General features: G+C 35.2%; 1 protein-coding gene and 1 long non-coding RNA gene across 2 annotated transcripts in view; both read left to right on the top strand.

Moving 5' to 3' along the window:
* The window catches only part of LOC145673925 (uncharacterized), a 1,349,238-nt gene that overhangs the window by 586,180 nt on the left and 740,579 nt on the right, over positions 1–22,479 (top strand). The window lies entirely within an intron of this gene.
* Positions 4,484–22,479, top strand: part of LOC145673930 (uncharacterized) — a 58,040-nt gene continuing 40,044 nt past the window's right edge. The window contains exon 1 of the long non-coding RNA XR_014128868.1: positions 4,484–4,957. This is a non-coding gene — a long non-coding RNA (uncharacterized LOC145673930). The remainder of the gene's footprint in view (positions 4,958–22,479) is intronic.

Genomic DNA, 22,479 nt, shown 5'->3' with positions numbered 1-22,479 from the left:
AAAACTAATCGACTAAGATATCCTGCGTATTATAGTGCACATGGCAACTTCAGAGCATTGTTGGTTGCATAACGGATTAGGATATGTAGTTTGTATATTGTTGTTATCGCCAAACTTAAAAAGCTTCTGTGCGACCGTGCCGTTTTTCTGTGAGGTATCAACGAAAAAAAACTACCAACTTAAAAAAAAAACTTACATTTATTTATTGCCTATTGTTTATTGTCAACCGGAACGTTAATGCGATCTACCGAAAATGTCCCGCGAACTAGTAGTTGCTCGCGAACGAAGATTTGGCGATCACTGATGTAGAGCAATGTTAATAATAAAAATATATAAATATATAGATATACATAAAATAGCAATAGAGCATTGCATTGTCACCCGACTTACTTGCTGTGCAGAATTCCATCATTCTATAACGTCGGGAAATGAGTTAAATTAAGTTTGCTAGATTTCAAGACGAAGTTCAACCTAAAAACGTTTGAACCATTGAGAGTTAAAGAAAAGCACGTAAAAATGAACGTGCTGAAATTAATTTTGGAAATACTTCAATTTCAGAAAAATTTGTTTTGCCTATTTCACTCTATGTTGTCTATACCATTACTTAAGTGTCTAATGCTGCCTATTCTTTGCGTTTACATCAAAATAGGTACTTCATTGGTATAACTACGTATAATTCTTCTTTGGAGAGAAACGTCAGCGCGGGAGCTCTTGTAGCTGGAATCAACGTCTCATATAACCTCGCTGCTGAACGGGACGCTAAACTCAAAACCAAATCAAAAACTTGTCAGTTCCGAGAAATTTTAAAACAATAGATAGTAACTTATGTTCAGGTCAAGATAAAACTCCACCTCGATATATGTGAACAATGTCTTCGCAGCACATGCTCAAAACTGAAAAATCACTAAGTAAATTTGGTCCGCGTTTGGTTCTGATTTAAATATGTCCCAATTAAATTCCTGGTGATAGAAGGGTTATTCTTGTTTTATTTTCTTTCTCTCGAATATATTTAATTGATATATTCGTATGACCATTAGTAACTTCCTTCCTCTGGCTCTTGCGTGTAACGTACTGAAAACCTTTCGACTGTTGTATAAAGGGATAATATATATATCTTCCATTTCTAGAACACGTTCTCTGTAAACAAGGAGCCCCTTTTAAAGCCTATTTCTTGAATTATAGTACATATTTTGCACTTTTATAGTGCCTAAACATCTGGTTTGTAATGGTGGTGGGAAGAGAAACGTTTCTAGTAAAAACGAAACCAACGTTTGAAAACTTTAAAAATATTACTTCTCAAAAGTGATTCAGTGTTTTTTTTTTTAATTAAAAAAGACAGGCTCGGTTTTGAAACCGGTTCAGTTTTCTAACAAAACCTTTTTTGCTTCTTCGTTAACTTGTTTCAAAACGAGTACTGCAAGAACAAGGAAATATATCGGCTTCGATGAAAATCACACTTTTAATAAAGAGTTAACGCTGGAGATAAACGCGTGGGATACTTAATTCGTTGTAGTAAACAGATTCTTGTTATTTTTTACCGTTTTTACTCTATGGTGATGAATGTTTAAACCGGAAATGGTTTATTTGTACCAGTTGCGATTTGAATATCACTTATCTTTCGATGCTCTACATCCTCTTTCGATCCTCTACATCCTGGCCAAAATTGATCCATCCAAAAGTGATCCATCAAAGAGTTCATCAGATTTTTTCTCTCTCGTATGCATGGCCACACGGACAGAGAGGAATAGTATATAAAGAAAATTTCTAAACAAAACTCCTAAAAAACAGTAAAGAATTTTGAATCAAACCTGCCCCCAGGCTTATTTATCCCTTGAGGAAAATGATCTAAAGCTATTTGCCATCTTTGCTAGTTATTTCTAAGTTTCTGTGTTTCTCGAAAGATCCTTCGATTTTGTTTCATTTCATTTGGTTGGACATCTAATAAGAAAGCATGTTTTGCTCTCTTAGTAAATTTGCCTGTAATCAGGGATGGATTTAGGGGGTGCATCGGTGCACGTGTAATCCCCCTCCCTTCGCTGTTAATATACAGTATCTAAAATGAGAAGCTAGCAGTGACAATAGGAACACTCGAAAATTTCTGCAGTTACATATTGCACTACTACTGTCAATTAATTTTACTACTTAATTTTACTACTCCCACGATTAAGCCTGCTACGCTAAAGCAGACGGAGTTGGTGAGAAATGAAGGAACTTGTGGAATGAAGAAAGTGAGGGAAACGGGGGAAACGCGAGTAAACCCACGCACACAGTGTTTGTCTCCACAAAACTCACTTGGTGTGAGCTGGGACCGAACTAAGGAGTCCATGCACTAGAGGTGAACGCTCTACCACTGAGCCACCGCAGCTCTATGAATTACAGGTGTTGTAAATAATATAAATTATAGAAAAATCGAAATCCAGTTTTAATACATTAATGCAGTATACTAAACTCTTAATTTTAAAAAAGAAAAATACTTTTTCTGTACATTTTACTCACTGTGACCCCGCAAGTTTCGAGATTTCATTTGTGTACGAAACTTATATTTCATCGTTGTATTTTTAGGTCTTCAGTAATTTCATAAAGATTCTGAACGACACAAGTATCCATCAAATTCCAAGTGTCCATGATTAAATAAATTCCTGATCCAAAGCAGGAAGCTAATTATGCTAAAAATTATATCGATACACAGCGGCTGTGGATCAGTTGGTAAAGCATTGGCTTTGCATTCGGAAACTTGTAGATTCGATTCCCGGCACCAGACACAGCATTGCCAGGGCAATTCTTCAATCGCATCACAGATGCTTAAAGGCATTTAAAGAAATCAAATTTAATTCAAATATACTGGTAGTTATTGGTGCACTCCCGTCAGAAAACCCTGGATCCGGCCCTACTTGCAATAATAATATATAAACATAACATGATAAATTGGAAGGAAAGGGAGTGCTTGGAGTAAAAAATTCATACATGCATACACACATACGAAATTTATCCTTTAAAAGTCAGCATATGCAAACGGCGTTCTTAAACAGATGCGAGTGAATGCTCTATCAGTGAGCTGTGGCTTAAGTCTTCGCACACTAGTGACATTTCATACTATGACCTTCACATTTCACAGCACGTGCAAATCGGAACATCGTTATACTCATATGTGTTTACTTCTTTTGTTTGGATTTGTAATGCAAACAGATTTACGATGCATTTCACTTTTTTCTTTTTCTGTATAAAGTATAGTAAAACACGTGTAAAGGACTATATATATATATATATATATATATATATATATATATATATATATATATATATATATATATATATATATATATATATGTAACTTCATTTACAGACTACAATGTTATCAACAACACTTCTATCCCATTTTCATCCCGTATCCTTTCACATTAGCATTATTTACGGTCTTTTAAGTCTGATCTGTTTCTCAACTTCTAGAGTTTGCACGCAACTACAAACATAATACCTGTAGTTTACTTCGCGCATCCATGGAAGTTACTCAGCAGTTCATTATTATTATTATTATTATTATTATTATTATTATTATTATTATTATTATTATTATTATTATTATTATTATTATTATTATTATTATTATTATTAATACTTCCAGACTATGCTATGCGTAAGTGTCGGAAGTGTTATACAAAGTACAACACTTATACGGAGAGTATTATAATACAGGGGCCGCGGTGGCCGTGGTAGAGCGTTCACCTCTGGTGCTTGGGATCCCGGGTTCGATCTCAGCCCCCGCCAAGTGAACTTTGTGGTGGACAAACACCGTATGCGTGGTTTTTTTCGGGGTTCTCACGTTTCCTCCCACTTTCTTAATTCCAACTTTTTATTCATTATTCATCATCACCGTCTCCTTTGGCCTAACCGGCACAACCGCTAAAACTCAAAGATTTCATTTCATTTCATTTTTATTATAATACATACTTTTTTTTGTTTGCTGTAGAATGTTACATTTAATCGTACGTTAAGTCCAAAAAATAACAGGATTTACGTGTGTAACCTACATTTTTACATATGCCACATACGTTTGTAGTATTATATTCCCAAAATCATCAAACGATGAAAAGTTTAAAATTAATAAACACTCATATACATCGTGATTTCTCCTTGTGAAAATCCTATTTAAGATCAAGATTAACAATACGATACAACCACGAAAAACAACACGTCCTACGCAAACGGATTTTTCAGTGGCATTAAAACATAAAAACCTTCAAAGTGATAATATTAAGCTTATTCAAGGTGATGGTGTCAAAACATATAAGTTAAAATCTTCAAGGTGTCTATTTTAAATTGAAAAAACATATTTTCCAAAATAAACAGTGCCTTGCTAAAACTAAAACAGTTTTTAGTAATACTATAAAACCAGGCATTTTTAAAAATTATCTTCATTCGACCTACACCTGCTAAGAGTGTGGTATGGTACATTTATTCTGCGTCCAGAGGAACCACCCAGGACTGACAGCGGTGATGGAAGGCCTGTGTTTGTGAGTATGAGCTTTGCGCTGATGAACTTTTACATGACATAAATGTCGTGGAGGGAAAACTACAAAACATTATAAACACACAAAAGTATCAAAAATTTCTCCTTGATAGACCCCTACCAGTGTACTACTTATATTTCACATCATAATTTTGTAAATATTGTTTGTATTTATATCGTTTACATTTATGGTGACGGTTTTAATAAATACCACAAATATATGACACTTGTCATTTTATTAAAATTCTAACTACTTAACGTAACAATTTATTGTTGCTACATTCAGTAACATAATTAGTATCATATTATTAGTAACATATTAAACATATTATGGCTCCTTAAAAATTATCTTCATTCGACCTACACCTGCTAAGAGTGTGGTATGGTACATTTATTCTGCGTCCAGAGGAACCACCCAGGACTGACAGCGGTGATGGAAGGCCTGTGTTTGTGAGTATGAGCTTTGCGCTGATGAACTTTTACATGACATAAATGTCGTGGAGGGAAAACTACAAAACATTATAAACACACAAAAGTATCAAAAATTTCTCCTTGATAGACCCCTACCAGTGTACTACTTATATTTCACATCATAATTTTGTAAATATTGTTTGTATCTATATCGTTTACATTTATGGTGACGGTTTTAATAAATACCACAAATATATGACACTTGTCATTTTATTAAAATTCTAACTACTTAACGTAACAATTTATTGTTGCTACATTCAGTAACATAATTAGTATCATATTATTAGTAACATATTAAACATATTAGTAGTCTTGTAGAAGCAAATAATAGTGAACATCTAAATATGATTATGATATTTTTTGCCCTATTTTGGAATATGTAATTAAATTGAAACAATCCAATTTTAAAGTTGCAATTAAGTCCTCAGATTAGTTTTAAGTCTGTAAATTACTTGCACGCTAGCGCTATCTGCTGACGTCACGCAGACGGTGCAGATTGTGATATCTATTAAGAATTAACGTTCCTTTCTAACTGACACGTTTACCTTTTATAAAAATAATTTTATTGTACTTAAATGAAATTTGATTATTAAGAGCCAGGCATACTAAAAATAATAGAAAATTTACCATTTTTGGATCAAAAGATCCAATATATTTCGGGCGAAAATTTTCTTGTAGGCCTTATATCTGGAGAAGTACATATAGTGTAGCCAAAGTATATGTTTACTCCGAAAAAATGATTTAGGGACTGTTCAAAAATTTTGTGGGCCCTGATCCATAAAATTCAATGTACTTCATTCATCCAAAAATTTTCTTGTAGGACTTATATCTGGAGAACTGCAGATAGTGTAAGCCATGCCCAAACTATTACTTAACTCAGTATGATGTGCTTATGCCGTAAAGCATATGAAAACTCAATTTAGGGTTTGTTCAAACATTTTGTGGACCCTGATCTAAAAACTAATAATTGGCCAAGATCGCAATCTTTTGATCCATTTTTCGGATCATTCCTAAAATTCTTGTTATTTTGCTTGTTATTCATAAGTGAAAGGAGATAATGTAATGCAACTTACCACAATCATAGATAATGTTATTGTACAACAGAAAATATGAACTTGAAGAATTGTCAGTGTTGCCACCCATATAAATTATAGTGTTGCCAAAATAACATTTCCCCCAAAATCTAAGTGAAAGCAACTATTAGAGGAACAAACTCAACTGCATTTGATTACGTATCATGTTGTTTTGTTAGCCTGTGAACTATTTTTTAATTAGCATTATTTTTTATATTTTAATAACTGTATGTTAAAACTATTTTGTTTGTTACAAACTAAATACAACTATTGTTTAAAACATAGTTCACAGGATTCCAAGACAACATGATACGTAATCAAATGCAGTTGAGTATGTTCTTGTAGTCGCTCTTAAGATAGATTTTGGGGGAAATGTTGTTTTGGCAACATTTGTCATTTCTATGGATAGCAACACTGACTCCCCAGTGACCCCGGCCCGCAGCCGAATGGGATGAATTTGGAAGTTAATAAATGCAATCGGAGTTTCACCATTGATCTCAACGACCGCGAAAACTATGAATTCGACACTATAATATCGGTCATTTCCTACTGCTTGTACATGTCCCGGTAAACGCTCGTCCTAAGACCCCTGAGTCCGAATTAAAAAAAAAAAAAAAAAAAAAGCGCTTCGTCTTGGTCTGTTGGTCTGGGGCCTGGACCAAGGTACCCGCAACCAACATTTGGTAACTCTCGATGCAGTCGTTTGGCCCCAGGCCGCACACAATTTTACATGCAGACAGACACACAAACTATTTATTTTATTCATGATGGAATACTCTACGGTGTGTGGATTTTCATGTAGATTATTTCTCTTTGTTGATGCGGTCACGGCGTTTTCTTTTCTTTTTTTTTTAACGAACAACATCATATCCGTGGGTTTTTCGTTGTATTTCAGTTTCCTTCCACATTTTTATTCCTCCATTTTTTCCATCGTCATTCATTTACCTTAACCATCCATCTGCCCTAGTCTGAAGGACACAAGTGGGGCGTTAAACGGAAAGATTTCATTTTCTTTCTTTCTTTTTTCTTTTTTAACGAACAGTAAATAATACTTCATGCCACTACTCACTCCGCTGGCTGGAATGTGGCATTCTCTTCGTACTTTTAATAATTGAACAGTAGTCAAGTAATTATTGATTGGTTAGAGTTATCGTCCCTATTCAGCACCGAGGGTATATGAGATGTGGACCTACAGTTTAAGGTGTAATCCGAACCACCGCACTGCGTCGAAATGTCAATTCTGTCCCACCGAGAATCCAAATCGGGACTGCTCGAGTAATTGCAAACATTATAAGACTAGCAGGAATAACAAATTCACATGTGGCCATAAATGTTGTTAGTTTACTTGTATACAGTATATTCTGTCTTCAATGTAATACTAGCTTAGGCCCCATAGTAACTGAATATTTAATTTTCATTTATACACATTCAATATATATAATATAAATAAAATAAAGAGTTTGTTTGGTGTTTGTCTGTCTGTGTGCGGCCTGAGGATCAGGCGAGTGGCCGAGAGTTACCAAATTTTGGTCAGGGGCACCTTGGCCCAGACCCAGATAAAAAAAGCCCTTTTTTCAAATTTCGAACCAGGGGTGTCTCAGGGAGCGTTTTCCGGAACCGGCTTGGGAACCAGACAAGTTGACCGAGAGTTACAAAATTTTAGTCACGAGTACCTTGGTCCAGGCTCCAGACCAGAGTTAAACGTTATTGTCAAAATTCGAACCATGGGGGTCATTTAGCAGGACATGTAAAAGTAGTAGAAAATAGCCGATATTAGTGTCGAATTCATAGTTTTCGCGGTCGCTGAAATCAGTGGTGAAACTCCGAGCGCATTAACTTCCAAATTCACGCTATTCGGCTCCGGGCCGTGGGTCACCGGGGGGGGGGGGGGGCACATACCGAGACATATAAAAGTAATCCAAAATGACCGATATTAGTTTCAAATCCATAGTTTTCGCGGTCGCTGAAATCAATGGTAACACTTCCATTAGCGATGACTTGCAAATTTAGTTACAATTATATGCAGGCCGGAAGTCAACGGGGGGAGGGGAATCCGAGACATGTAAAAATAGCCCAAAATGATCGATATTAGTATCAAATCCATAGTTTTCGCGGTCGCTGAGATGAATGGTGATACTCCTATAGGCGTTGACTTCCAAATACAGCCTCCGTTCTAAGCATGGGTATATTCAACTAGCATATATATATATAATCAGTCACGTATATATATATATATATATATATATATATATATATATATATATATATATATATATATATATATATATAGATATATTATATACGTGACTGTTTGTGACTCTGTACCTCTTGAACCATACGACCGATCTCCATCAAATTTTCAACATAGATGAGGTTTGGACCTGGAATTTCTTCTTTCATTTCACGTTGACGTTGCAACTTAGGCGAGAGAGAGGGAGGGATATATAAAAATGATCAAAAATGATCGATATTAGAGTAGAACCCATAGTTTTCAAGGTCGCTGAGACGAATAGTGACACTTCCGACCCCGTTAAAATGTAAATTCACCCTTTTTTGTCCGAAATGAAACGTATTCTTCCTGTGCGAAGAACGGGCATTATGCTAGCCCTTGTTAAGTACAATGGATACGACGTCCAGTAGAAGCTCTTCAGGTAAGTGGCATCAGAAATTACAGTTATGTTGCTTCACATTAGGTGTAGGAAACTCACTTAATGTATTAATGCAAATATTATTTTTATGCAAGAATTAAAAAAAATAGTTAAATTATCTTTCTTTAATTTGAAGCATAAAAGTTTAACTTTACTGAAGTAACCTGCTTCACGATCTGCCACTGATGACTTCCAGAGACTTCGTTATTCATTTATATCTTTGTCAAGAAAGAATTGTTGTCTATAGTATAGTTTTCAAAGTTCTTGTTTTTCCATCTACTTTTTTTGGTTCAGTTTATTTCTGTGAACGTGACCAGAAAGTGGGATTACTTACTTCCACTTACCGATAAAAAAGAAATGAAAGAAAGACAAGAAAAGAAAGAGAGAGAGAGAACATTTTATTCATCAAAGTTCCTTGCGTGCCCGTGAAGTTACGAAGGTTGTGTAATTCTTTTTTCATTGTTGTGTGTATAAACGAATCTGGAGGTAATGGCCATACATTATGCTTCTGTATTACAGCTGCTTTCAAAACTTGAAAATGACCGACAAAAATGTAGCAAAGATATTGAACGTTTTTTCCTACTCGCGTTTACTACGTGGTCGTTCTATATCCCATCCACTTGAACTATGGTGACCAGCGTCACTGAACTCTTGGTCAAGTTCCACCCGAAAACCACTAACTAAATAGTCATTTATCTCAGAAACAGGAGTACCTGCTTGAACAGCCACATTCCAAATATGGAGTCATTTAACCTATTTCGAAATCATTTCTAAAGTTCAGGACAAGCTTGAAAATATTTCTGGTCATGCATATTTAGAAGCTGTTTTTCCATGTTTGATAATTTACTGTTATATAACTTTGGTATGCTTGTAAGACGTTTGTTTTACTATGGTCAAATTCATTTGAAAGCTTGTATTCAGTCTCGTTAATAATAGTAATATAGTGATAGTACTATCATTTAAGTACTTCTGAAATATATTTTTGTTCGTGTATGAATGAAAGTACGTTAGAATATACAAGGTATAACAACTTTAAAGCCTGTTTGGCGTCTTTTTTGAGCCGGATGGCCTATAATTAATTTTGCTAGTGTCTTTAAGTGCATTTTTAGTGCTTTCAACCTTTTCCTGGCACCTGTTCATCTTCGGCAAAGATGATACCTGACCAAACGAGATTGATCCGATGTAAACTCTCGGACTTTTAATTGCAGAATGTTGCCACAAACCCGAGCGATAGCCATCTAATTATCTCACAGAAACATAATTGACTGACTTTGAGGCAGAATCAAACAATCGTACAATGTACAACGTGCCATTTATGTTTCGTGAATGTTAGAATGTTTTCTAAAAGTTTTTTTTTTCTTTATTCAGAAGAGTTAAGGATACGTTGAACTGTTCAAGCTATTTCCTAAGAGTATGTTGTGTTTATTTCAAATGTCAATCTCAAACGAAATAGGCAATGGTGTCCTTGTGCGGAGTTTTGGAAATGAAATTAAATCTTTCAATTTAACGTCCCATGTTTATGCCTTGTAGACTAAGGGAGACGAATGATGAAAGTAAATTAATTATCATGGAGTAATTAGTCGAATGAGAATGTGCGAGGAAACTGGAGCACCTCAAGAAAACACACGCGGGCAAAAAGCCGCAAAAGAATCGGTTTTTTAAGTCTTTTTCTTAGCACTTTCACCTCTAGCTGACACTGGGAAACCATATGGAACGGAACGCGCCCTTACGGATCAGAGTAAATCAAAGAGAACTTGAAGAAGTCAGTAATTTAGAGAATCTAGGAAGTGTTTTGACGAGAGACGCTTACTGCACCAAAGAGATCAGGTCAAGAAATTCCATAGCCAAACAAACATTCAAAAAGAAGATATCACTCTTAACTAGCAGGCTCAATGTAGGACTAAGCAAGAAGCAGGGTTGGAAAAAAATACCTTTTTTTTTTTTGAAAAAGAACAAAACATGTGTTTAAAACAATTAAAAAAGTGTTCAAAATGTTTTAAACGCGTTTTAAAACACGCGAAAAAATACATGTTTTATACATTTTGAACAGTTTAAAACATGATTTTAAACATATCTCGAACTCGTGTAATAACGTATTTATTAAGACTTTTTTGTTTTTGCAACCGATTTTTTCATTTATTTTATTCTCGTTAAGACTACACTGTGTTGTGTACAGAATATTTCAGTATAGATTAGTAATTCTGAACTTATTTCATATCACGACCACTTTTTATTACATCCTATTGCCAGTGACTCGCGTAAGTACTTACTTGGTTGTAATGAGCTTTTTAGGTTGATTTTAAAATCTACCTACTATGGAGATTTCACACAATCTACCAATGTGCATGGTGAAACAAAAGTCCTCAGCATCCTTGTGTATTGAGAACGGTATGAGGGAGAATGATGAAACTTGGAAATGCTATGACATATCAGATGGTGCTTGGCGAACACCTTTGATTGTTATTCGAAATTTCAAATGCAAAGAGAGTCGTGTTATATGTTTCAAGGCTAGAATTTTACCAGAAATACGGTTATACGCTTATTTTAGCCCTAAGACAAGTGATTTCGGAGTTACCGCTTCTGAAATTTTCTAGTTATGCCTTTAGGGGGTAAGCTCACGTTTCGTGGAGGCGGATGAGATTTTTGTTGCAAAATTTGATTACTATTTCAGAACACTGATGCTAATAAAACTATTTTAAAATGATAAATATTCGAAAAGTAATGTATGAAGCACACTACATGTTATGCTAACCTTAGAATATTTTCTGCAAGCTTATGTAATTGGTTGTTTTTGAGTCAATAATTTATTGAAGAAAGGTAATATTTGGAGCGTTCAGAGCACTATGGATCCAAATCCATTTTCAATAAATTTCAGTTTTGCTCAGCAAATAAATTCTATTTCAAAACGTAATATCTTCGTAGTCAAGAGTCCAAAACAAATGTAACTAAACCGATGCGAAAGGGCGTGGGAAAGTTTCACATGACAGCCGCTAGGGACTGGAGGGCAACCGCACCCCATCTCCACCCAGAATTTCAGATTTTGGGGGCAGTAAGGCAGTTTTAGAAATCTTTTGCTCAGCAAAGTCCAAGAGAACACGCTTGAGGTCCTTACACTGAATAAATGCGGAGAACATACGGATGATTAAAACTGGAAAGTTGCTTAGTCCCAATTTCCAGAATTTTAAGCAGGACCGAAATCGATAATAGAGCCACGTTTGGAATCCTTGGGCAAAAAAAAATTAAAAAAAAGAGCAATACAGGCCTATAGCTCCTTACAGCCAATGGAAATGGATTATAACTTATCAAAATCCGTATTTATTCGGTGTAAGGATTTCATTCTTTTTTTATGTTGGACTTTTTTCAGCAAAGGTTTCTAAATCTGCATTACTGCCTCCAAAATCTGAAATTCAGGGTATTGGGCGGATGTCCTCTGAACAAACGCCCCTCTCTAGCGACAATCATATAAAATTCTAGATTGCATGTTGTCATATAGTTTTTCTTTCTTTCATCTCGAATTCGTGTTTGGGAAAATGTGACCTTTTTCGTCGGTGTATTCTTTTGGACACACCCTACATTTATTTAACGTAATTATCCATCATTGACTATTTCTTTCGTAGCCTGATTTGTTAATCATTCACACGCTGCAGCGCACACAATATAATGTTAATATCTGAAATTTATGACAAAGGAGGGAAAAATTAGCCCTCCTCCCCCATTCCATCAATGCCCTTGTCTAGTGGTTGTTCTATGAAACTCTATAGTCCACCCACTTTCACGTGGTTTTTGTTTCATTTATTTGTTACCCTTGGCTACAAAAATACTATGTTTGCTGAGCAAAAGTGAACCTTTCTGAAAATGAACTTTGATTGCTTGTGCTCTGAACGTTCCATATCTAAAAATATTTTGTAAAAACTGGGTTGGAGCCAAATTTATCCTGTAACCCATGTTTGTTCGAAACGCATAAAATTAGTTTGTTTGGTTAGATTGATTACAGTCTTGCATCAGCAGAAAGGATAAATGAAACAGGATCCGAACCAGTAATTTTGAAATTTTACGTCGGATCGCAGTCAAAATCTATACAGCAAATTCCGAAGTCTCGTGCTTCTTCCTTCAAAATTTAATGTTAAAAAACCGAAAATTGCACCGTGCAGCGTGTACATACGTACAGACGAACAAATTGAGATCAAATTGTCCCAGACTCAAGTTCGGCACTGATATTACAATAAGTATAATGCTCTAATGGTTATTTACGCGGGCGATTGTCATACCGTGAGCTTTCTCGCCTGGTCCCTTCATATAAAGTTTTTAAGAAAATTTAGAACGGTGGTTTAAGAGGGAGACGAAGGGAAAGAGGGACGAAATAAAATTTTCATAATATATCGAAAAAGAAATTGATGATTAAAAATTAATTCTTACCTGAAGTTTTCAGTTGTATCTCAACCTCATCTCTGACGTTAGAATCATCAGAAACAGTTTTTGGATTAACATTTTTACCATTTGTTTGGGTTTCCAGCATTTTCATAGTATTGCATTTATCATAATGATTCTTTATTATTTGAACTAAACCAACCATTTCTTTCTTACACGTTTTCCAACGAGCTCATATAGTCGTTTTGTCATCTGATGGAGTTTGAGTTACTTTAATAAATTTGCTCCAAATGATGCCATTTTCTTTCTTCCCGTAAAGCTCATGTTAAACGATTCCAAGTTGTACGAAGATTGAGAACTAACATGTACTGTATCAACGAATGCCTCTTATATTTTAATTTCAGAACCGCAATTTAGCAAATAACCTTTTATTTGCTTTTTGAATACAACACGAAAATTTGTTTCCATGATAATTATTTTATTTATTTTTTAACATCAGTTCTACAAGTAGTCCAGCCTTCGACTACGACAATTTCTCGCAAGTCAACTGAGAAACATTTAAACAATACAATAAACGTTAAAAACAAGGGTGAAAAAGAGGCAGATTGTAGATCACTACATTAACCTGCTTCAGACACGAGAAATCAAAACATTCACATGGGAAGAAAATAGTCTTCTGAATGGATAGCACTTTTGACAATTTTCTTTCTCTGGCAGATTTTTTACAAAAATAAAATAAAATAAAAATAAACATATGTTTAAAACGTATACAAAATTTGTTTTAAACTAAACCAATTGTTTAAAACAAGTTTTATTCATTTGTTTTAAACATTTTGTTTTAAAGAAAACAACCCTGCGAAGAAGTTGGTCATGTGCTATATATGGAATATTGGAGTTTATGTTTCAGATATTTGGACATTGAGGAAGGAAGACAAGAAATATTTAAAGAGCTTCGAGATTTGGTGTTGGAGGAAGATGGAGAATATAAAATGGACAGAGAGAGCAACAAACGAAGATGTTTTAAAACGGATAGGAGAGAAGAGGACACTTCTAGCCAGCATGCTTCGTAGGAAGACGAATTGGTTTGGATGGATCTTGGGAAAAACTGTCTTCTTCATACCACCTTAGGAGGGAAGATGGAAGGAAAGCGAGGACTAGAAAGAAGAACACAACTGACCAATGATTTGAAAAATTGAAGAAAATATTGGGAGTTAAAAGAGGAAACTGAACATCGAAAAACATGGAACAAACATTTCCTAGCACAAATGTAAATTTGAAAAAAAAAATCATTAGTCCCAGGGCCTGCCGAAAGGCAGAATACTTAATGATAATACATCTCGAGTTCTACTATTTCGTCGGTTATCCAAAATTTATACTGTATTTTAGGTTTTTCTCCTATACATTCGTCAACTGCTTTGTTGATTCCTTTCTTCATTGCTTCCCATTTTGATTTGGTGTCATGTCCCAGATAATTGTTATCTCTTCGTCTGTTGCTTTTTGGGATTCTCTTTGCATGTTATTTCGTCTTGAAAAGGAGAGGAATATTGCATTTTCATTTCGAGACGAGAGTATAAACATGAAAATTCTCGTTACGTCGCGTCGTCGAGAATTTTACGAATCTTATTTGCAGCACTAGTCCTGAAACACTGTTTCAGTGTTACATGATTCATATATAACAGCTATAAATTGATAAAGTGGTTGTACAAACACAATGCAAAGTAATTATCAACGTTTAAAGATACTCAAATTATTACACAATATACCCAAACAATATATATAGTTTAAATGTTGTTATATGAAACCCTACGTGGACCTTTCTTAAAGCGGAATAATTACAAATTTTGTGCATAAATTACAAAACAAGATGAGAACATTTTTGAAACGGGACGAAACAGGAATACCTTATTTCTCGTCTTTGGGCAGCATAGGTTTAGCGACTTATGAACTTCCGGGATTCTTCTAAAGTCATAGAGTGTGTATGCAAATTGTACCATCAATTCGAAAACTATTGGAGCATTTATCTGGAGAAATGTACTTCCGAACGTAACTAGACTGGGCATTGTTTTATTATTATTATTATTATTATTATTATTATTATTATTATTATTATTATTATTATTATTATTATTATTATTATCCCATCCTCTAGCATTTGATTATACGAGATGTCAAGAACTTACTAATGTATTCGTTGGAAGATCTTGCTTAATTCTGTTGCTACAAAGAATTTCACACTACAGTGTATTGTCAACAGTTCTGATTACGTCGCGGCTGAAGAAAGCGGATGTAGTAAGGTGGTGATAAAATGTATTTGAAGATCCTTGCGTGCAGCCCTTTTACTCCGTGGAATAAATAACAAGGAAAACGTGAAGCTTTCATAAAAAAGATTCTAAAATCTGACCCCTTTTGGTTGGCACCATTTGGCAATCCCTTAAGCCTTTGTCTGCCTTGGCCTCCCTTTCCTTACAAACCAACTGGAATTTGGATGTTTCCCTGCCTTGAGGTCTCCCCTGCATACAGTGTTTCTAACTTCAATATATAAAATATTTCCTGGTAGAGTTACAATACTGGATACATTTTTAATTTCGCATTTTATATTAGTTTATGGTTTTTGAATCCAACGAAACTACTTTTAAAAATCTCAAACTTGAGATCCTTCAAAGAACTCTTATGCTAATAATAAAAGTGCCCATGCTTTGATGCATTTCTGATGATGTAGTTTGCACTATGTTTAGAAGTAATTTCATTGGATTCAGTGTCAAAGTAGTGTGAAACGTGGAATTAAAATATATCCAAGTGTGGTCACTTTTTGCTAGATGATTATTTCTTTAACACGGACACTACCTAGACCATCTTACCAGGAAGTACATACAATTAGAATAATGGAATGAAACGTTCTGGCTATCATCCAATAGAGCCCTTTATACCTTACACAGAATCGTGTGGTTTTCCTTATTTTTCATTTTTCTTCCAAACTAATGTATTGTTACCAATGCCAACTCTTGGATAATATGTCGCAAAGAATTTGCCATTGTTTGGTCTACAATGCAAACCAAACACAGTATAAATCGATTTCTGATGGATGTAATCACGGGAGTCTCTGGCAGAGGGGTTGAGGGGAACGCGTCCCCTCAATATTTTGAAGTACAAAATATTCAATATTCTATTATAATTTAATTTATTTACTAACGACAGAATAACATATAAATAATAATTATTATTATATTTATTCGGAATACAATATTCAGGCTGTGAAACTATTATAACAGAGTTCTTGATATGTCTCAGGGGGTCCGTGAGGGTAAGCAGAAAGATAACAAATGGAATCGAAGATAATAAACAGGCTGGGCTAGGTACTACCATTTAAATCACTTTCTTTGATGTCCCCCCAAATTTTACATGCCAGAGACGCCAGTGAATGTAATATATTCTAATTCATCAAAACGCATTAGATTTAGAGCAAAACACTTGTCTTCTAATAAGATTGTGTGTTGCTTTGCAAGGTTATCACAATCAATCTAGATCCCAGCGTTCGTAGTGTGTTAAAAAGAAACTAAAAGTAACTTTCATCATTTTATTGGATCAAAAGATTCAATATATTTCAAAAATTTTCTTGTACGCCTTATACCTGTTGAACTACATATAGTGTAGCCAAACTCGAACTATAACTTAACTTGGTATGATGTGCTTATTAAATAGAAAGTTTTCGGATCAGGAGCCCCACCAAAAAAAAAAAAAAAATGTGAACGGCCCCTCAATCTAGGGCCCGTTCACATTTTTTTGGCTCCTGATCCGAAAACTAATTATTGGCCAAGATGGCAAACTTTTGATGCATTTTTTTATCATTCCTAAAATTCTTGACCAAGATCGCAATCTCTTTATTCATTTTTTTTATCATTCCCAAAATTCCTGTTTTGCTTCAGATCTATTTGTTTGTTGTTTTTGTCTCGGGGCTACTTCTGTCTGTTCAAGTGTGTAGGTCCTGATGTAACAGTAATGTTAGCTGTGTATGAGTATTGCATTTTGAGCATGGTTCACACACTCAGTAAGTGTCTGGTTTCTGGAAGTCTTTTGATTCACACTATTCACTACAATCAATGTATATTAATATTGCCAAAAGAGGACAGAAAACTGAATTTTTTGTGTCGACTAAAAAAAAGATTTAAAAGGAATTACTGTTTTATATCTACCCAAAAAAAACTAAAAAAAAACATTCAAGCATTCAAAACTTCACAGATTCCCCTTCAATTATGTAACTGATATCTGACAATTCTCTAATAATGTTGATTGGTAAAAGATGTACAAACAGTAGAAACAAGTCTAAGCCCCATGCTAAAATTAACCACAATTTTACAATATGTTTTCAGTTTCTGTTAACGACGAAAGACGCGTAAGTATTGAGGTCTCCGTAATTTTAGTCCTCTTCGCAGAGAATGAAAATGATTGGTTTTCTTCCCGTGATTTGTTTGATTTTTTTTTTTTTTCATCAATTTTCCACTGCGGTTTTAGAGACAAAATATGAAGCTGTTATGTTCATTCTTTCATTATGATGGCCAATATTGCACGTTGTTTTACAAAGACCAAAGATAGATCTGGTAATTTTCCTCATAAAATGGTGCACATCATTGTTTCTAGATGTGTGTAACATCAGTAATTCATTTTGAGGGAAGTCTATACTGATTGTCCTCGTGTAATGTAATTTTACGATTTTCTTACCATACGTTTCACGAACAAAACTTTCATATTGATGCAAACTACTGAAGCGTTCTAGAACAGGGTTTCTTAACCTGGGGGTTGTGAAGATAAGTGAAAGAGAATTAGAATCTAATACGGTTGCTTCCTGTTTCGCTTAATGCGTTATCAGTTTGCAACGTTGCTAAGTTTACTTGTTTCTGTTTCGATTAATCGTTTTGGTTGCACCTCAATATTAGAAATATTTGACGAAAGGAAGAAAATACCAACATAAATCTAAAAAGACGCTGCTCGCAGTAGAGCCCTGTTGCACAAGTGCAATCGTGATTTACTGCAACAAGAACAAATTACAAACACATAAATAAAAAATAATTTGCATTGAGCAATAATGGCATGAACCTTAATAAATTTAGTATGCAGGTGCGACTCTTAATACCACCTTGTCTTCATTCAGTAGCGTAGCCAGGATGTGTGTTTGCGGGAAAGGGGGGGGGGCAAATGCTGTTATAGGTACACATAGAAAAATTACAAACAAAAAATATATAAACATAAAAATATATAAAAAATTACGAACATCAAAGTACATTGTCGGATCTCTTTGGGGGTCGGCCCCTCTGGGCCCAATCCCTTCCCTTCGCCACTATCTTCATTGGATTGTAATTTCAACTATCCACATGAATGCAATGGAATATTGCATTAAGGTACGGAATAAGGCCAACCTCGCCACACCTAAACCTGCTTTTAAGAACTCGAATACAACTGTCCAAATGTCTCCACAATCTTCTCCACAAAGTTAAATTGCTTGCTTCCAGCAGCCGCATTCTCGGACTGTTCTTGCTTCAAAAGTAGAATGAATCTGTATATATATAATATAGGAATGATTTATCTTCACTTCCTGTTGAACTTGAGACGTTAAACCTCGGTATTGTTCGTACTTTTTCACTGTTGTTATCACAAATTTGTTTCTTATTGCCCTTAAACATCAATAAAAATATTAGTACAAGGTAAGGAGTCAAATAAAAATCCAATAAAAAATTAACTTTCAAATATTGCTGTATTTACGAGTGGAAGTTTGCGTTCAGTTCGTCAACTTAGGTGTCCACCAATTAGTCTAGGAAAACCTGTGCCTCCGGGATGTCGGGTACATCGTCTTGTATATATGGAAATGCATCAGGAATATCTTCAAAAGGAACGAATGGAAGTGCATCTACTCTCCTAACCTATTTCCTCATATCATTAACAGGCTTGTAAAGTGGAGCCAATCCAATATCTTGTACCTTTCTCCATATAGATTGGGTAAAATGAAACAAACAAAGGCGTATTGTCGCTTGATGGAATGATTTTCTTACAGCGTTTATTGTCGCTTGTTCAAAGTCAGTCATAAATTCTTGCACACGAAACCTAAAGCAACGATCTTCAGCTTTTTTCTTGATTTTCTAAAGCATTGATGTGTGCAATAGCTGACTTTTGCTTTGCAATAAACAGAAGAGAAATGAAAAAAAAGTCCGAAATACTTTCCGTGCCACGCATACAGGCCCGTGCCGTAGGGGAGGGGCGAGCGGGACGACGGCCCCGGGCGCCGAAGTAAGGGGGTGGGGGAAATTCGGGTGAAAAAGGTAGGATAAATTGCTTGGAATATATGTATGGGGGCGCCGTCGTATACTCTCGCCCCGGGCGCTGATTTTCCACGGCACGGCCCTGCACGCATATAATTATGAAAATAGACATGAACAAATTTTAAATGTTCCATTCAACACTATCTTTTCATTCCCTTCACTTTACAGAAATTCCCATTCACTTTACGATGTGCTGATATACCAGCCATCTTGATTTTCTCATTTATCAATAATTTCTGAAATAATTGGTTTGTTACTTACAATTTCTATATGTGAATCAATTTCTCAACGTGTAATACAGATATCGGTGTACTTCTGATGCAGTACAGGCTTTCCACAAACTTATGTAAACATAAAATCTCTCATTCTGCGACCAAGTGAACTTTGTGGTGGACAAACACCGTGTGCGTGGGTTTTCTCGGGGTTCTCCCGTTTCATCCCACTTTCTTCATTCCACCATTTTATTCATTTCTCATAATCACCGTCTCCTTTAGCCTAACCGGCATAACCGTGGGACGTAAAACTCAAAGATTTCATTTCATTTTTCTCATTCTGCGAAACAGGAACACAGGCATTGGATTATTTTTCTGTTCTTCTAAACGTGGCAACGCTGAGCATGAAAAAACAGTTTAAACCCCTTTTTGCGAAACAATAGCACACGATATATTACCGAAAAACATTTCTAAATGTTATTTTGAATTTTGTTGTGATATGTATATTTTTATTTTTATACATATTGTCAAGAACTAAAAAAGTATACTAAACATTTTCAACAGGTGCAGAGTTATTTAAAAATCAGTTTAAATGAAAGAGGTACGATATGGAATGAATGAGAACTGCATATTGAAATACCAAATAATATATATACTATAATATACCAAATTATATTTATATATATATATATATATATATATATATATATATATATATATATATATATATATATATATATATATATATATATATATATACAAATGCAACAAAACCTGCTTATTAAAATACACTAATGAGATACCTGAGCATGGTGTGATTTCACTATTGCGACAATGTCCGGTTCAATCTTCGTAACGCACATTATCAAGTCATTTAAAATACTCAGTAACTTTTATAACAACTGTCCAAGTTTTTTATACCAAAATTAGAAATCTTTTTTTTTTAATCATGTGACCAAAAATTAAGAGAGTTAATGAAGTTTTAAAATTATCACACGGCTTTGATTTTGAAACAGTATGACGGATCAAATTCGATATTTGTAATATGAATGAACTGACTAAATTTGGTTTTAATCAATTCTCTTTTAGGGAAGTTACAGTATCCACTATTTACAAGAAATGGACTCTACTATTATATAAATAGATGGATATTGTAAGATCTCCACAATAGGTGGATTGAAAATCCCACACAAGCTTATTACAAACCAGAAATTATATGAGGTCGCTGGCAAGGGAATGTGATAAAATGGGGATCGTGATAGGAATTAGGTTGAAAAAAACTGCTCTAGAACAATGCTATTCGCCGATAGATACTATTGTCCAAAAGATGAGACATTCCTTGTCTCCAAAGCGAAATGAAAAATTCCACGAATTTCGTGGGCAATACTAGTTCATCGAAGTCTTATATCTTAGAAAATATTTTATTGTTTAATGATTCGTAGTATGAATATTGACAAAGTGATTGTACAAACCAATGATGAGCATTTATCGAAGTTTAAAGATGCAGAAGTCATTACACAATATATTCCAAAGATAATTATAGCTATCATTACGCGGAAGTATTCCAGAAACTCCCAGATGAAATTAAGAAAAATATCAGGTCATACCTTTCGTACTAAAATTACAGAACGAGATGAGACAGAATCCTTCGAGAATCGAGACGAGACCAGACTTCTACAAGATTTACGAGATGAGACGAGAAAACCTCATCTCTTGTCTCGTTTCGTAGGTAACACCACCTATAAGGAAAATAGTTGAAAATGGAAGGGGTGTCACGTAAAGTTTCTGGCGTTAATTTTCACGAAAATCTAGGATTAACCAAATGACGTTTTGTTCCGTGATGTTTGTGATTAGTAATTGTTAATTCTAGGTTTCATGATCGGATTGATCTATTCGTACTTATGTTTTCGATTATCTCTCACAGAAAATCGAACCCTGGACCTCATGCACTAGAAATAGGCGTGCTAGTCAGTATACTAGGCACTATAGCAAGGATGCTAGTTTCACTACACCTTAAGTAGCTTCTCAAATGTCTCACGATTTTGGGTCGACATCGATAATACTATGCCCTCATCAGGATTTGAACTCTAGACTAACGCACACGCGGTAGCCAATCATATACACGAGAACATAATAATAATAACAACTTGGGCTAAGTCTGTGCGGTACAGTGGCTGTTACACAAGTTGTCACTTGTATTCCATATGTCGTTCCTGGGTTGCTGGGTCCACATGAAGTCCTGCATTGTCATAATTAAACAACACACCTCGATGTAGCAAGTTTGGACTTTTTGACGAATGGTAGCTCGAAACTACAAGGAAATGTCATGGTATGATGCAGCTATCAGGTTCTCCTCGCTCCACTGGAAAGTTACTAGCAGCACATTCTTTAGAGCTCAGAAACCGTTAAGCATTACATTACCAGTGAAGGGTGTAACCGTGATTTTGGGGGAATAAGTCTAGGTTATACGGAGGGTGTTGAAGGTGTAACTCAAATTCAGCAAGGGGCCGCGGTGGCTCAGTGGTAGAGCGTTCACTCTGGTGCTAGGGGTGTCGGGTTCAAACCCTGCTCCCGCCAAGTGAACTTTGTGGTGGACAAACACCGTGTGCGTGGGTTTTCTCGGGGTTCTCCCGTTTCCTCCCACTTTCTTCATTCCACCATTTCATTCATTACTCATTATCACCGTCTCCTTTAGCCTAACCGGCATAACCGTGGGACGTAAAACTCAAAAAGTTCATTTCATTTCATTTCAAATTCAGCAAAACGTTTCTTGGCAGCTAAAACCACATAAAGCCTGGCATTGTGGTGACAGTACAAGACACTTCGTGCAGCAATGTCAGACATTTTCGGCTAGTGGCAGCTCCAAGTTGCAAAGAAATATCACGTTATGTT

The sequence above is a fragment of the Thermobia domestica genome, chromosome 17, assembly GCF_964235325.1.
Source record: "Thermobia domestica chromosome 17, izTheDome1.hap1.1, whole genome shotgun sequence".
Taxonomy (NCBI): domain Eukaryota; kingdom Metazoa; phylum Arthropoda; class Insecta; order Zygentoma; family Lepismatidae; genus Thermobia; species Thermobia domestica.
Note: the sequence above shows the minus strand (reverse complement) of the source record. Positions and strands in the feature narration are given on the sequence as shown.